General features: G+C 49.5%; 1 protein-coding gene across 1 annotated transcript in view; it reads right to left on the minus strand.

Annotated features, from left to right (window-relative positions):
* Positions 1 to 10,198, minus strand: part of NALCN (sodium leak channel, non-selective) — a 1,007,092-nt gene extending 996,894 nt beyond the window's left edge. The window contains exon 1 of the mRNA XM_069757980.1: positions 9,986 to 10,198. The gene's annotated coding sequence lies outside the window, so the exon portion shown is untranslated. The remainder of the gene's footprint in view (positions 1 to 9,985) is intronic.
* Positions 10,199 to 15,236: the final 5,038 nt, after the last annotated feature.

Consider the following 15,236-nt stretch of genomic DNA (forward strand, 5'->3'; position numbering starts at 1 on the left):
TTGAAGCGTTCCAGAGTTATAACCTCATAAAGGGACAGTGGTCAGAATTGTAAAAATTGGCCTGGTCATTAACGTGCAAACCACCCTCGGGGCTTAACCCCTTACCGGCATCGGACGTACTATACTGTCCGATGCCGGCTCCCCAGCTTTGATGCAGGGCTCCGCGGTGAGCCCGCACCAAAGCCGGGACATGTCAGCTGTTTTGAACAGCTGACATGTGCCCGTAATAGGCGCGGGCAGAATCGCGATCTGCCCGCACCTATTAACTAGTTAAATGCCGCTGTCAAACGCAGACAGCGGCATTTAACTACCGCTTCCGGCCGGGCGGCCGGAAATGACGTCATCGCCGACCACCGTCACATGTCCGTCATCTCGGCACGCAAAAAATAAGCCCTCAACCGACCCCAGATCACGAAAAATGGAGACGCTACGAGTATCGGAAAATGGCGCAATTTTTTTTTTTTTTTTTTTTAGCAAAGTTTGGAATTTTTTTTCACCACTTAGATAAAAAATAACCTAGTCATGTTTGGTGTCTATGAACTCGTAATGACCTGGAGAATCATAATGGCAGGTCATTTTTAGCATTTAGTGAACCTAGCAAAAAAGCCAAACAAAAAACCAATGTGGGATTGCACTTTTTTTGCAATTTCACCGCACTTGGAATTTTTTTCCCGTTTTCTAGTACACGACATGCTAAAACCAATGATGTCGTTCAAAAGTACAACTCGTCCCGCAAAAAATAAGCCCTCACATGGCCAAATTGACGGAAAAATAAAAAAGTTATGGCTCTGGGAAGGAGGGGAGCGAAAAACGAACACGGAAAAACGAAAAATCCCCCGGTCATGAAGGGGTTAAGGGGTTAAGGGTATGTTCATACTGGGCATTTTTGTTTTGTTTTTTTTTTCTGCAGCAAAACCTGGTTTCTTGGCAGGAAAGAAGCTGCAGCAAAAATCCATGTTTTGGTGATTTTTAGTGCATTTTTGTTGCGGTTTTGGTGTGTTTTTTTCATGCGTTTTTGGGGATAACTTGTGTCTCTTTGTACATGCTAATAAAGTTGAATGCCCCCAGAGAAAAAAAAACTGACACTCACACTGACAGGTTAAAATTGAATAGATATATACACATAGAATACGTAGATATATAGATGTCAGTGACACACATATATGTATATACAGTATATTACTTAGGTAGCTAGACAGAAGAAAAGTCGGCAATTCAGCAGCAGTGTACAGTGAAATCATAGCAGGAGCCGACAGGATAGAAGAGATGGATTGCATACAGAAAATACATATAAAATAGGTAGATACAATTATATGAAAAAGTTTGGGCACCCCTATGAATCTTAAGCTTAATGTTTTATAAAAATTGTTTTTTTTGCAACAGCTATTTCAGTTTCATATATCTAATAACTGTTGGACACAGTAATGTTTCTGCCTTGAAATGAGGTTTATTGTACTAACAGAAAATGTGCAATCTGCATTCAAACAAATATAAATTGGGGGGCCAATGTATATGTTTATAGCCTGGGAAGGGAATAATACCCATGGAGCTTCCCAGGCTATTAATATCAGCTCACAGCTCATATAATGTATGACTGTTAGAATTGCTACTTCCAATAGGTGGCACTAGGGTTCTAGTCTTCTTCCTCTCTGAAGAGACAATTTGCATAAGTTAACAGATAACAAATAATTTATCAGATTGAGAAGGGGTTGTCCGGATAGTAGACAAGCCCTTTAATTAAAACCTAGTGGCCATCATTATAATTGAGCTATATTAGTTTCCATAACTATTCTTGGGTATTACATTTAAAATATAGGATATCAGGGATGAATATCGTTATTTGCCCCTAGTATATTGGAAATGGTCCGCAAACAATGAATGCTTCTATATTTGTGAAATTGCACTCTCTGTTAGGGCACACACCTAGAGTACATAACTTTTTTTTTTACGCTTGCCGTTATTATTTGGTGAAAAAGGTAACAATTCTAGTGGATGTGGTCGCTGGTCATCTAAGTTTGTTATCAGACCCATCAGAGGAGGGTTGCATTAGAGGACCTATTACCTTAGTCTCTGACCCATTCTTTTGCTTGGCAGGGGTGGTGGAACATCATGGATTTGTCTCCCTAGGGCACCAAAATACATTTTCCCGACCCTGGTGCAATGTACCTCAGCAGGTCTCTAGCTTTCATTGATAAATGATTCCCAGTGCAGTATACTGTATGTCAGCAGGTCACTAGTTTACAGGGGTACAGCCCCAGTGCAGTGTGGATCAGTAGGTCACTAGTTTACAGTGGTATGTGATTCCCAGATCAGTGTTCTCCAGCGGGTCACTAGATTACAGAGACACATTCCCAGGGCAGTGTTCCCCAGCAGGTCACTGGTTTACAGTGGTACATCCCCAGGACAGTGCTCCCCAGCAGGTCACTGGTTTACAGTGGTACATCCCCAGGACAGTGCTCCCTAGCAGGTCATTGGTTTACAGTGGTACATCCCCAGGACAGTGCTCCCTAGCAGGTCATAGGTTTACAGTGGTGCATGACATCTCAGGGCAGTTTACCTCAAAGAAAACCAATAAAGGGCACATTCACCTTCTAAAGAATTGGGTGAGTGCTGTCATTTCCTTTTTTACTTAGAAGCATTTCATCCCCAGGGCAGTGCTCCTCAGCAGGGTCATTAGATTACAGTCGTACATCCCCAGGACAGTGCTCCTCAGGTCATTAGATTACAGAGACACATCCCCAGGGCAGTGCTCCTCAGCAGGGTCATTAGATTACAGTGACACATCCCCAGGGCAGTGCTCCTCAGCAGGGTCATTAGATTACAGTGACACATCCCCAGGGCAGTGCTCCTCAGCAGGGTCATTAGATTACAGTGCCACATCCCCAGAGCAGTGCTCCTCAGCAGGTCATAAGATTACAGTTCTACATCCCCAGGGCAGTGTTCCTCAGCAGGGTCATTAGATTACAGTGACACATCCCCAGGGCAGTGCTCCTCAGCAGGGTCATTAGATTACAGTGACAAATCCCCAGGGCAGTGCTCCTCAGCAGGGTCATTAGATTACAGTGACACATCCCCAGGGCAGTGCTCCTCAGCAGGGTCATTAGATTACAGTGACACATCCCCAGGGCAGTGCTCCTCAGCAGGGTCATTAGATTACAGTGACACATCCCCAGAGCAGTGCTCCTCAGCAGGGTCATTAGATTACAGTGACACATCCCCAGGGCAGTGCTCCTCAGCAGGTCATTAGATTACAGTGACACATCCCCAGAGCAGTGCTCCTCAGCAGGGTCATTAGATTACAGTTCTACATCCCCAGGGCAGTGCTCCTCAGCAGGGTCATTAGATTACAGTGACACATCCCCAGGGCAGGGCTCCTCAGCAGGGTCATTAGATTACAGTGACACATCCCCAGGGCAGTGCTCCTCAGCAGGGTCATTAGATTACAGTGACACATCCCCAGGGCAGTGCTCCTCAGCAGGGTCATTAGATTACAGTGACACATCCCCAGGGCAGTGCTCCTCAGCAGGGTCATTAGATTACAGTGACACATCCCCAGAGCAGTGCTCCTCAGCAGGGTCATTAGATTACAGTGACACATCCCCAGGGCAGTGCTCCTCAGCAGGGTCATTAGATTACAGTGCCACATCCCCAGAGCAGTGCTCCTCAGCAGGTCATAAGATTACAGTTCTACATCCCCAGGGCAGTGTTCCTCAGCAGGGTCATTAGATTACAGTGACACATCCCCAGGGCAGTGCTCCTCAGCAGGGTCATTAGATTACAGTGACAAATCCCCAGGGCAGTGCTCCTCAGCAGGGTCATTAGATTACAGTGACACATCCCCAGGGCAGTGGTCCTCAGCAGGGTCATTAGATTACAGTGACACATCCCCAGGGCAGGGCTCCTTAGCAGGGTCATTAGATTACAGTGACACATCCCCAGGGCAGTGCTCCTCAGCAGGGTCATTAGATTACAGTGACACATCCCCAGGGCAGTGCTCCTCAGCAGGGTCATTAGATTACAGTGACACATTCCCAGGGCAGTGCTCCTCAGCAGGGTCATTAGATTACAGTGACACATCCCCAGAGCAGTGCTCCTCAGCAGGGTCATTAGATTACAGTGACACATCCCCAGGGCAGTGCTCCTCAGCAGGTCATTAGATTACAGTGACACATCCCCAGAGCAGTGCTCCTCAGCAGGATCATTAGATTACAGTTCTACATCCCCAGGGCAGTGCTCCTCAGCAGGGTCATTAGATTACAGTGACACATCCCCAGGGCAGGGCTCCTCAGCAGGGTCATTAGATTACAGTGACACATCCCCAGGGCAGTGCTCCTCAGCAGGGTCATTAGATTACAGTGACACATCCCCAGGGCAGTGCTCCTCAGCAGGGTCATTAGATTACAGTGACACATCCCCAGAGCAGTGCTCCTCAGCAGGGTCATTAGATTACAGTGACACATCCCCAGGGCAGTGCTCCTCAGCAGGTCATTAGATTACAGTGACACATCCCCAGGGCAGTGCTCCTCAGCAGGGTCATTAGATTACAGTTCTACATCCCCAGGGCAGTGCTCCTCAGCAGGGTCATTAGATTACAGGGACACATCCCCAGGGCAGTGCTCCTCAGTAGGTCATTAGATTACAGGGACACATCCCCAGGGCAGTGCTCCTCAGTAGGTCATTAGATTACAGGGACACATCCCCAGGGCAGGGCTCCTCAGCAGGTCATTAGATTACAGGAACACATCCCCAGGGCAGTGCTCCTCAGCAGGTCATTAGATTACAGTGACACATCCCCAGGGCAGTGCTCCTCAGCAGGGTCATTAGATTACAGTGAGGCTGCAGTCACACAAGCAGTATGTGGTCAGTATTTTACATCAGTATTTGTAAGCCAAAACCAGTAGTGGAACAATTAGAAGGTAAGTATAATAGAAACATATGCACCACTTCTGTATTTATCACCCACTCCTGGTTTTGGCTTACAAATACTGATGTAAAATACTGACCAAATACTGAAGGTGTGAACGAGGCCTGACAAATCCCCAGGGCAGTGCTCCTCAGCAGGGTCATTAGATTACAGTGACACATCCCCAGGGCAGGGCTCCTCAGCAGGGTCATTAGATTACAGTGACACATCCCCAGGGCAGTGGTCCTCAGCAGGGTCATTAGATTACAGTGACACATCCCCAGGGCAGTGCTCCTCAGCAGGTCATTAGATTACAGTGACACATCCCCAGAGCAGTGCTCCTAAACAGGGTCATTAGATTACAGTTCTACATCCCCAGGGCAGTGCTCCTCAGCAGGGTCATTAGATTACAGTGACACATCCCCAGGGCAGTGCTCCTCAGCAGGGTCATTAGATTACAGTGACACATCCCCAGGGCAGGGCTCCTCAGCAGGTCATTAGATTACAGGAACACATCCCCAGGGCAGTGCTCCTCAGCAGGTCATTAGATTACAGGGACACATCCTCAGGGCAGGGCTCCTCAGCAGGTCATTAGATTACAGGAACACATCCCCAGGGCAGTGCTCCTCAGCAGGTCATTAGATTACAGTGACACATCCCCAGGGCAGTGCTCCTCAGCAGGGTCATTAGATTACAGTGACACATCCCCAGGGCAGTGCTCCTCAGCAGGGTCATTAGATTACAGTGACACATCCCCAGGGCAGTGCTCCTCAGCAGGGTCATTAGATTACAGTGACACATCCCCAGAGCAGTGCTCCTCAGCAGGGTCATTAGATTACAGTGACACATCCCCAGGGCAGTGCTCCTCAGCAGGTCATTAGATTACAGTGACACATCCCCAGGGCAGTGCTCCTCAGCAGGGTCATTAGATTACAGTTCTACATCCCCAGGGCAGTGCTCCTCAGCAGGGTCATTAGATTACAGTGACACATCCCCAGGGCAGTGCTCCTCAGCAGGGTCATTAGATTACAGTGACACATCCCCAGGGCAGGGCTCCTCAGCAGGTCATTAGATTACAGGAACACATCTCCAGGGCAGTGCTCCTCAGCAGGTCATTAGATTACAGGGACACATCCCCAGGGCAGGGCTCCTCAGCAGGTCATTAGATTACAGGAACACATCCCCAGGGCAGTGCTCCTCAGCAGGTCATTAGATTACAGGGACACATCCCCAGGGCAGTGCTCCTCAGTAGGTCATTAGATTACAGGGACACATCCCCAGGGCAGGGCTCCTCAGCAGGTCATAAGATTACAGGAACACATCCCCAGGGCAGTGCTCCTCAGCAGGTCATTAGATTACAGGGACACATCCCCAGGGCAGTGCTCCTCAGTAGGTCATTAGATTACAGGGACACATCCCCAAGGCAGGGCTCCTCAGCAGGTCATTAGATTACAGGGACATATCCACAGGGCAGTGCTCCTCAGCAGGTCATTAGATTACAGGGACACATCCCCAGGGCAGTGCTCCTCAGCAGGTCATTAGATTACAGTGACACATCCCCAGGGCAGTGCTCCTCAGCAGGGTCATTAGATTACAGTGACACATCCCCAGGGCAGTGCTCCTCAGCAGGGTCATTAGATTACAGTGACACATCCCCAGGGCAGTGATCCTCAGCAGGGTCATTAGATTACAGTGACACATCCCCAGAGCAGTGCTCCTCAGCAGGGTCATTAGATTACAGTGACACATCCCCAGGGCAATGCTCCTCAGCAGGTCATTAGATTACAGTGACACATCCCCAGGGCAGTGCTCCTCAGCAGGGTCATTAGATTACAGTTCTACATCCCCAGGGCAGTGCTCCTCAGCAGGGTCATTAGATTACAGTGACACATCCCCAAGGGCAGGGCTCCTCAGCAGGGTCATTAGATTACAGTTCTACATCCCCAGGGCAGTGCTCCTCAGCAGGGTCATTAGATTACAGTGACACATCCCCAGGGCAGTGCTCCTCAGCAGGGTCATTAGATTACAGTGACACATCCCCAGGGCAGTGCTCCTCAGCAGGTCATTAGATTACAGTGACACATCCCCAGGGCAGTGCTCCTCAGCAGGGTCATTAGATTACAGTGACACATCCCCAGAGCAGTGCTCCTCAGCAGGGTCATTAGATTACAGTGACACATCCCCAGGGCAGTGCTCCTCAGCAGGTCATTAGATTACAGTGACACATCCCCAGAGCAGTGCTCCTCAGCAGGGTCATTAGATTACAGTTCTACATCCCCAGGGCAGTGCTCCTCAGCAGGGTCATTAGATTACAGTGACACATCCCCAGGGCAGGGCTCCTCAGCAGGGTCATTAGATTACAGTGACACATCCCCAGGGCAGTGCTCCTCAGCAGGGTCATTAGATTACAGTGACACATCCCCAGAGCAGTGCTCCTCAGCAGGGTCATTAGATTACAGTGACACATCCCCAGGGCAGTGCTCCTCAGCAGGTCATTAGATTACAGTGACACATCCCCAGAGCAGTGCTCCTCAGCAGGGTCATTAGATTACAGTTCTACATCCCCAGGGCAGTGCTCCTCAGCAGGGTCATTAGATTACAGTGACACATCCCCAGGGCAGGGCTCCTCAGCAGGGTCATTAGATTACAGTGACACATCCCCAGGGCAGTGCTCCTCAGCAGGGTCATTAGATTACAGTGACACATCCCCAGGGCAGTGCTCCTCAGCAGGGTCATTAGATTACAGTGACACATCCCCAGGGCAGTGCTCCTCAGCAGGGTCATTAGATTACAGTGACACATCCCCAGAGCAGTGCTCCTCAGCAGGGTCATTAGATTACAGTTCTACATCCCCAGGGCAGTGCTCCTCAGCAGGGTCATTAGATTACAGTGACACATCCCCAGGGCAGGGCTCCTCAGCAGGGTCATTAGATTACAGTGACACATCCCCAGGGCAGTGCTCCTCAGCAGGGTCATTAGATTACAGTGACACATCCCCAGGGCAGTGCTCCTCAGCAGGGTCATTAGATTACAGTGACACATCCCCAGGGCAGGGCTCCTCAGCAGGGTCATTAGATTACAGTGACACATCCCCAGAGCAGTGCTCCTCAGCAGGGTCATTAGATTACAGTGACACATCCCCAGGGCAGTGCTCCTCAGCAGGTCATTAGATTACAGTGACACATCCCCAGGGCAGTGCTCCTCAGCAGGGTCATTAGATTACAGTTCTACATCCCCAGGGCAGTGCTCCTCAGCAGGTCATTAGATTACAGTGACACATCCCCAGGGCAGTGCTCCTCAGCAGGGTCATTAGATTACAGTGACACATCCCCAGGGCAGTGCTCCTCAGCAGGGTCATTAGATTACAGTGACACATCCCCAGGGCAGTGCTCCTCAGCAGGGTCATTAGATTACAGTGACACATCCCCAGGGCAGGGCTCCTCAGCAGGTCATTAGATTACAGGAACACATCCCCAGGGCAGTGCTCCTCAGCAGGTCATTAGATTACAGGGACACATCCCCAGGGCAGGGCTCCTCAGCAGGTCATTAGATTACAGGAACACATCCCCAGGGCAGTGCTCCTCAGCAGGTCATTAGATTACAGGGACACATCCCCAGGGCAGTGCTCCTCAGTAGGTCATTAGATTACAGGGACACATCCCCAGGGCAGTGCTCCTCAGCAGGGTCATTACAGTGACACATCCCCAGGGCAGTGCTCCTCAGCAGGGTCATTAGATTACAGTGACACATCCCCAGAGCAGTGCTCCTCAGCAGGGTCATTAGATTACAGTGACACATCCCCAGGGCAGTGTTCCTCAGCAGGGTCATTAGATTACAGTTCTACATCCCCAGGGCAGTGCTCCTCAGCAGGGTCATTAGATTACAGTGACACATCCCCAGGGCAGGGCTCCTCAGCAGGTCATTAGATTACAGTGACAAATCCCCAGGGCAGTGCTCCTCAGCAGGGTCATTAGATTACAGTGACACATCCCCAGGGCAGGGCTCCTCAGCAGGGTCATTAGATTACAGTGACAAATCCCCAGGGCAGTGCTCCTCAGCAGGGTCATTAGATTACAGTGACACATCCCCAGGGCAGTGCTCCTCAGCAGGTCATTAGATTACAGTGACAAATCCCCAGGGCAGGGCTCCTCAGCAGGGTCATTAGATTACAGTGACAAATCCCCAGGGCAGTGCTCCTCAGCAGGGTCATTAGATTACAGTGACACATCCCCAGGGCAGTGCTCCTCAGCAGGTCATTAGATTACAGGGACATATCCACAGGGCAGTGCTCCTCAGCAGGGTCATTAGATTACAGTGACACATCCCCAGGGCAGTGCTCCTCAGCAGGGTCATTAGATTACAGGGACATATCCACAGGGCAGTGCTCCTCAGCAGGGTCATTAGATTACAGGGACATATCCCCAGGGCAGTGCTCCTCAGCAGGGTCATTAGATTACAGGGACATATCCACAGGGCAGTGCTCCTCAGCAGGGTCATTAGATTACAGGGACACATCCCCAGGGCAGTGCTCCTCAGCAGGTCATTAGATTACAGGGACACATCCCCAGGGTAATGCTCCTCAGCGGGTCACATGACCAGCCGGGCTTCCTGTCCAGTACCGGCCCGGGAGCGCACGTCTCGCCTGCTGCAGCTGAACCTTGCACTCCCGCGTCTCCTCCTCCTCCGCGCAAATAACTTGGATGCTGCAGCTGGTAGCTCTGTCGCCATGACAACCACTGTGATTTGGGGGGAGGGGACCGGAGTGCTGTATCCTTCACCTGTAGCTGCACTCAAGCCTCACACATATTATCTAAACCAGAGATGATGGCTCCTGCAGACAGCGCTAAGGAGAACATGACGTCAACAGCAATGTACACAGCCCACTGCACTATGGAAGCATCACACAGACACACTGACGAGCACAGGGCCTGGAGCCTGCTCTCCCCAGTACCACCCAATACACCATCAGAATGGAACTACCCACAACACACCAGGGGACGGGCAGCAAAGATGGGCACACAGCAGTGGGCACAGGAGATGAGCGATACCACAGCACAGAGAGGAGGAGGGAGAACAACCTACCTAGTGCTCTGGAGTCATCTGCCGGGCGGCGCGCTGCTCTAGTGGCGGCTCCTCATGCTCTGCTGTCAGTCTGGAGCAGGTGATGCGGCGGCGGCGACGTGTGCGCGGCTCCTTCCTTCCTCCTCACAGGAGGCGCACGGTCCTCGTACAGCTGAGGAGAGGGGCTGCTCACTGCACTGCACGCTCCTTCCTGTCAGCAGCAGGCTCAGCAACACAGCTGGGCTCTGACTTATGGACACAATTCCCAAGCTTCCTCATATGCCCAGTGTACTGAGGAGCTTGTCTGCCTACATCCAGTCCATCTCTCTCTGTCCCCTATCTATCTATCTATCTCATCTATCTATCTATCTATCTATCTATCTATCTATCCATCCCATATCTATCATCTATCTATATCTATCTATCTATCTATCCCATATCTATCTATCCATCTATCTCATCTATCTATCTATCTATCTATCCATCTATCTCATCTATCTATCTATCTATCTATCCATCTCATCTATCTATCATCTATCTATCTATCTATCTATCCCATATCTATCATCTATCTATATCTATCTATCTATCTATCTCATCTATCTATCTATCCCATATCTATCATCTATCTATATATATCTATCTATCTATCCTCTATCTATCTATCTATCTATCTCATCTATCTATCTATCCCATATCTATCATCTATCTATATCTATCTATCTATCCTCTATCTATCTATCATCTATCTATCTCATCTATCTATCTTTCTATCTATCCCATATCTATCATCTATCTATATCTATCTATCTATCTATCTATCTATCTATCTATCCCATATCTATCTATCTAATCTATCTATCTATCTATCTATCTATCCCATATCTATCTATCTCATCTATCTATCTATCTATCTCATCTAGATTCAAGATTCAAAGAAGCTTTATTGGCAGGACCAAATACACATCAGTTTTGCCAAAGCAAGTGTATAGAGGCAATAGGGATAGGGACTGAGGGGATGATGGGTAGGAGCTGTGGGGGGAGGTGGATGGGGCAGATCCAGGGTGGGGGCTATAGTCCATGGCATAGGGGAGATGGATGGGGCAGATCCAGGGTGGGGGCTATAGTCCATGGCATAGGGGAGGTGGATGGGGCAGGTCCATTGTGGGGGCTATAGTCCATGGCATAGGGGAGGTGGATGGGGGCAGGTCCATTGTGGGGGCTATAGTCCATGGCATAGGGGAGGTGGATGGGGCAGGTCCAGGTTGGGGGCTATAGTCCATGGCATCATAGTTCTCTTTCTCGTAGTCTATGACATTCGCTCACATACCGCGCTGCTATCTCCACCGCTCTCTCTTCTTCTCCCAGCAAGATATAGGTTTTCTCTTCCTCCTTCATGGTGATGAAGTCTGGGAAGAGATGTGAGAGTCTCCTGAAGTGAGTGTCCCTCACTGCTGAGTATTTGGAGCAGTGTAGCAGGAAGTGGGTTTCGTCCTCTATGGCCTCCTGATCACAGTGTTGGCACAGTCTTTCCTCCCTGGGCTTGTAGCTCTGCCTGTGTCGGCCACATTCGATGGCCAGACTGTGGGCACTGAGTCTATATCGGCTCAGGATCTGGCGGTCTCTGGGGTCCGGGAGTTTCTCCAGATATGGGGCCAGTCTGTAGTCTCTCTGTAGGCTCCGGTACATGGTCAGTTTCTGTGAGCTGATGATATCATTCTTCCAGTCACTGACATACCTCTCCTGGCCTTCATCTGCCATCTTCCTAATTCCGGCTTTTGTCAGGTTGTTGTGATTGGTGTTCTGCTCCGGTTGGGTTTGGCTGGGCTGTTCCGGGGGTTCTGGTTTTTCTGTTTCACCTTCATGTATCAGGGCTTTATGGTGGTGGGAGCTTGGATTGCTCCTATGCAGGTGAGCCCGGAATGACAGCGCCCTCTTTAGAACTGTTAGGTGTAGAGGGAATCTGCCCAGCTCGGCCCGACAAGCACTGTTGGAGGTGCTCCGATGGACCTGGAGAAGGTGCTTGCAGAATTCCAGGTGGAATATTTCTGTTGGACTGGAGTCCCACTTTGACCAGTCTGGGTAGGTGTGAGGACCCCAGACTTCGCTGCCATACAGGAGGATTGGGGCGATGATGGAGTCGAAGATTTTTAGCCAGACCCTCACTGGTGGCTTCAGATGGTAGAGTGTCCTTCGGATGGCATAGAAGGTTTTGCAGGCCTTGTCTTTCAGGGTCTCTATGGCTTGTTTGAAGTTCCCTGACCGGTGAATCTCTAAGCCCAGGTAGGTATATTTGTCCGTTCCTGTGAGGTCGCAGTTGTTGAGGATAAATGATGGGTGTTGGTCTGATCTTCTCTTTCTCCTCTGGAACACCATGGTGTTGGTTTTCTTTAGGTTGACCGGTAGGGCCCAGGTGGAGCTGAATTTCTCTAGGATTTTCAGGTTGTCCTGGAGGCCTTTCTCGGTTGGTGACAGCAGCTGCAGGTCATCTGCATACAGCAGGAATTTCACCTGGGCGTCGTGGAGGGTGAGACCTGGTGCTGAGGAGGATTCCAGGGCGGTAGCCAGCTCGTTGATGTAGATGTTGAAGAGCGTTGGGCTTAGGCTGCAGCCTTGTCTTACTCCGCGGCTCTGCTGGAAAAAAGCCGTTCTTTTGCCGCTCACACTCACGCTGCAGCTGTTCTCGGTGTAGGAGCTTTTGATGACATCGTAGGTCTTTCCTCCTATTCCACTCTCCAGCAGTTTCAGGAATAAGCCCGGGTGCCACACTGAATCAAAAGCCTTTTTAAAGTCCACAAAGCAGGCGTATATCTTCCCATTCTTTGTATTGTAGACGTGTCTCTGAATGAGGCTGTGCAGAGTATAGATGTGGTCAGTGGTGCGGTGGTTCGGCATGAACCCTGCTTGGCTCTTGTTGAGGACGTTGTGCTCGGTGAGGAAGGTGAGGATCCTCTTGTTCAGGATACTGTTGAACAGTTTTCCCAGGTTGCTGCTGACGCATATGCCTCTGTAGTTAGCTGGGTCATACCTGTCCCCACTCTTGTGGATGGGTGTGATGAGGCCTTGGTTCCAGGTACGAGGGAAGTAGCCGGCACTCAGTACAATATTGAAGAGTTTAACCATTGCAGCCTGTATTTCTGGTGGGCTGTACTTCAGCATTTCTGGTAGGATTCCATCTAGGCCACCGGCTTTTCTACATCTTATGGAGGAGAGTCTCTCGGTTACTTCCTGTAGTGTTATAGGTGTATCCACCGGGTTTTGGAAGTTTTTGATTTTTTCCTCCATTGCTTTTAGTTTCGCCATTATGTTTTCCTGTTCTTGGCTTAGTCCTTCCTTTGGAATGTCTTTATAGAGGTCTCTGAAGTATTGGAGCCAGAGGTTGCCATTTTGGATATGGTTGTTGTTTTTCTTGTCTTTGGTGCCCATGTGGTTCCATAGTTCCCAGAAGGAGTTGTCTTGGAGGGCGTCTTGGAGTTGATTGAGCTTGGTAGAGATGTAACTCTGCTTCTTCCTCCTGAGGATGGTTTTGTACTGCTTTTGTATGGAGTCATAGGCTTCCCTCAGACCCAGGTGGTTGGGGTCTCTATGTTTCTTGTTGGAGGCTGTTCTCAGGGTCTTCCGTACAGCTTTACATTCTCTGTCAAACCAGCCATTGACCTGTGTTTCTTTTGGTCTCTTGTAGTCGACTTTTTTAAGGTCAGACAGTCTGGCCATTGCGTAGAATATATTGTTGAGGTCCTTTGCTGCTTGGTTCACTCCCTCTGGGTTTGGCATGTACTCAAGGTTGTAGAAGTGGTGGAGCATCCGCTGTATTTCAGGTCTGCTGGAAGCTTCTTTATATCTTAGTGCCGACATTTTGGACCATTTATAGGATGGAGGCCGGGTGAAGAGGCCGCTCTGCTGTGGCTTCTGAGTGGATGGTTTCTCTGTAGATTTTATGTACAGAAGAAGTTGGCTGTGGTCTGACAGGTGCGTTTGTGGGGTGACTATGAAGGCGCTGACATCTGCCAGGTTCAGGTCTGTAATGGCGTAATCAACTACACTCCTCCCTACATGGGAGTTTAGTGTATACCTTCCTAAGGAGTCATCCTATGAAGTCCTAATCTTTTACATACGTTCAGGAGCTTTCTGCCACTTTTGTTGACTGTACTGTCATAGCTGTTTCTCTCAGTGTGTACAGGGTCTTGGCCGTCATTCTCTGCTCCAAGTATGTAGATGTTTCCATCCGTGGTCAGGAAGTCTCTCTCTCTCCCTGTTCTTGCATTGAGGTCTCCAAAGATGAGAACTTTGCCCAGGGCCTGATAATGGGCGGCTTCTCTTTGTAAGATCTCGAAGCAGTCTGGATTGAAGTAGGGGGACTCTGGCGGTGGTATATAGGTGGCACAGAGGTGGACATCAGACTGACAGGTGAGGATGGAGCTGCTGATTCTGATCCATATGTGGCTGCCTCCTTTCTTCACCGGTTTGATGTACTGGTGGAGCTCCTCTTTATACCAGATCGCTACTCCTCCTGAGCCACGGCCCTGTTTGATGTTTTTATTTTTCTGGGCATGGACCAAGAATTCCTTGTATCCAATAGGCACCAGGGATTCGTTTTCGGCTCTGGTCCATGTTTCCAGGAGGATCTGAATGTCTATATTTTTCATACTTTGTATAAAATCAGGGTCCTTTGTTTTAGATCCAAAGGTTGAGGCGTTGAGACCCTGGATATTCCAGCTGCTGATTGTAAGTGAAGACATTCTTCTGTGTGGTTTGTGTGTATATATCTTGTAATGAGTATGGCTGTGTGGGACAAACTGGATTTCTGACAGTTTTATAGCGGTGCTTGGTTCCATCCAGTCACATTATTATTCTGCGCAGTGCATTGAGCAGGTTTATTATCTCATTCCTATCTCTGCTCTGCATGTATCTGTGTGGGCTTGGTGGTCTCCTCGGTGGAGGTCTCCACCTCCGATGGTCTGACACTGGGTGAAGAGCTTTGTTTCCAGCTTCAGGAGGTAGCCTTGGGGTTTTCTGCTTTATCGTTCTCGGGGGTCTTTCAGTGTGATTATGGCCACTGTTGAATCCAGGCCCGGGGTCTCTGTTTAGCACGATGTCCTTCAGCTCTTTGGCCAGGAGGCTGACCCCTTGTTTGTTGAGGTGTTTATCATCGTGCAGGTGACTGTTGTTTATGGAGAGGTGTTGTGCCAGGGTCACGTTTGGCACAGTCTTGATCTTTTCAGTCAGTTCTGCATTGATGGCTTGGGTGGTTTGCCTGGGTATTTCCTTTCTT

The sequence above is a fragment of the Ranitomeya imitator genome, chromosome 3 (assembly GCF_032444005.1).
Source record: "Ranitomeya imitator isolate aRanImi1 chromosome 3, aRanImi1.pri, whole genome shotgun sequence".
Taxonomy (NCBI): domain Eukaryota; kingdom Metazoa; phylum Chordata; class Amphibia; order Anura; family Dendrobatidae; genus Ranitomeya; species Ranitomeya imitator.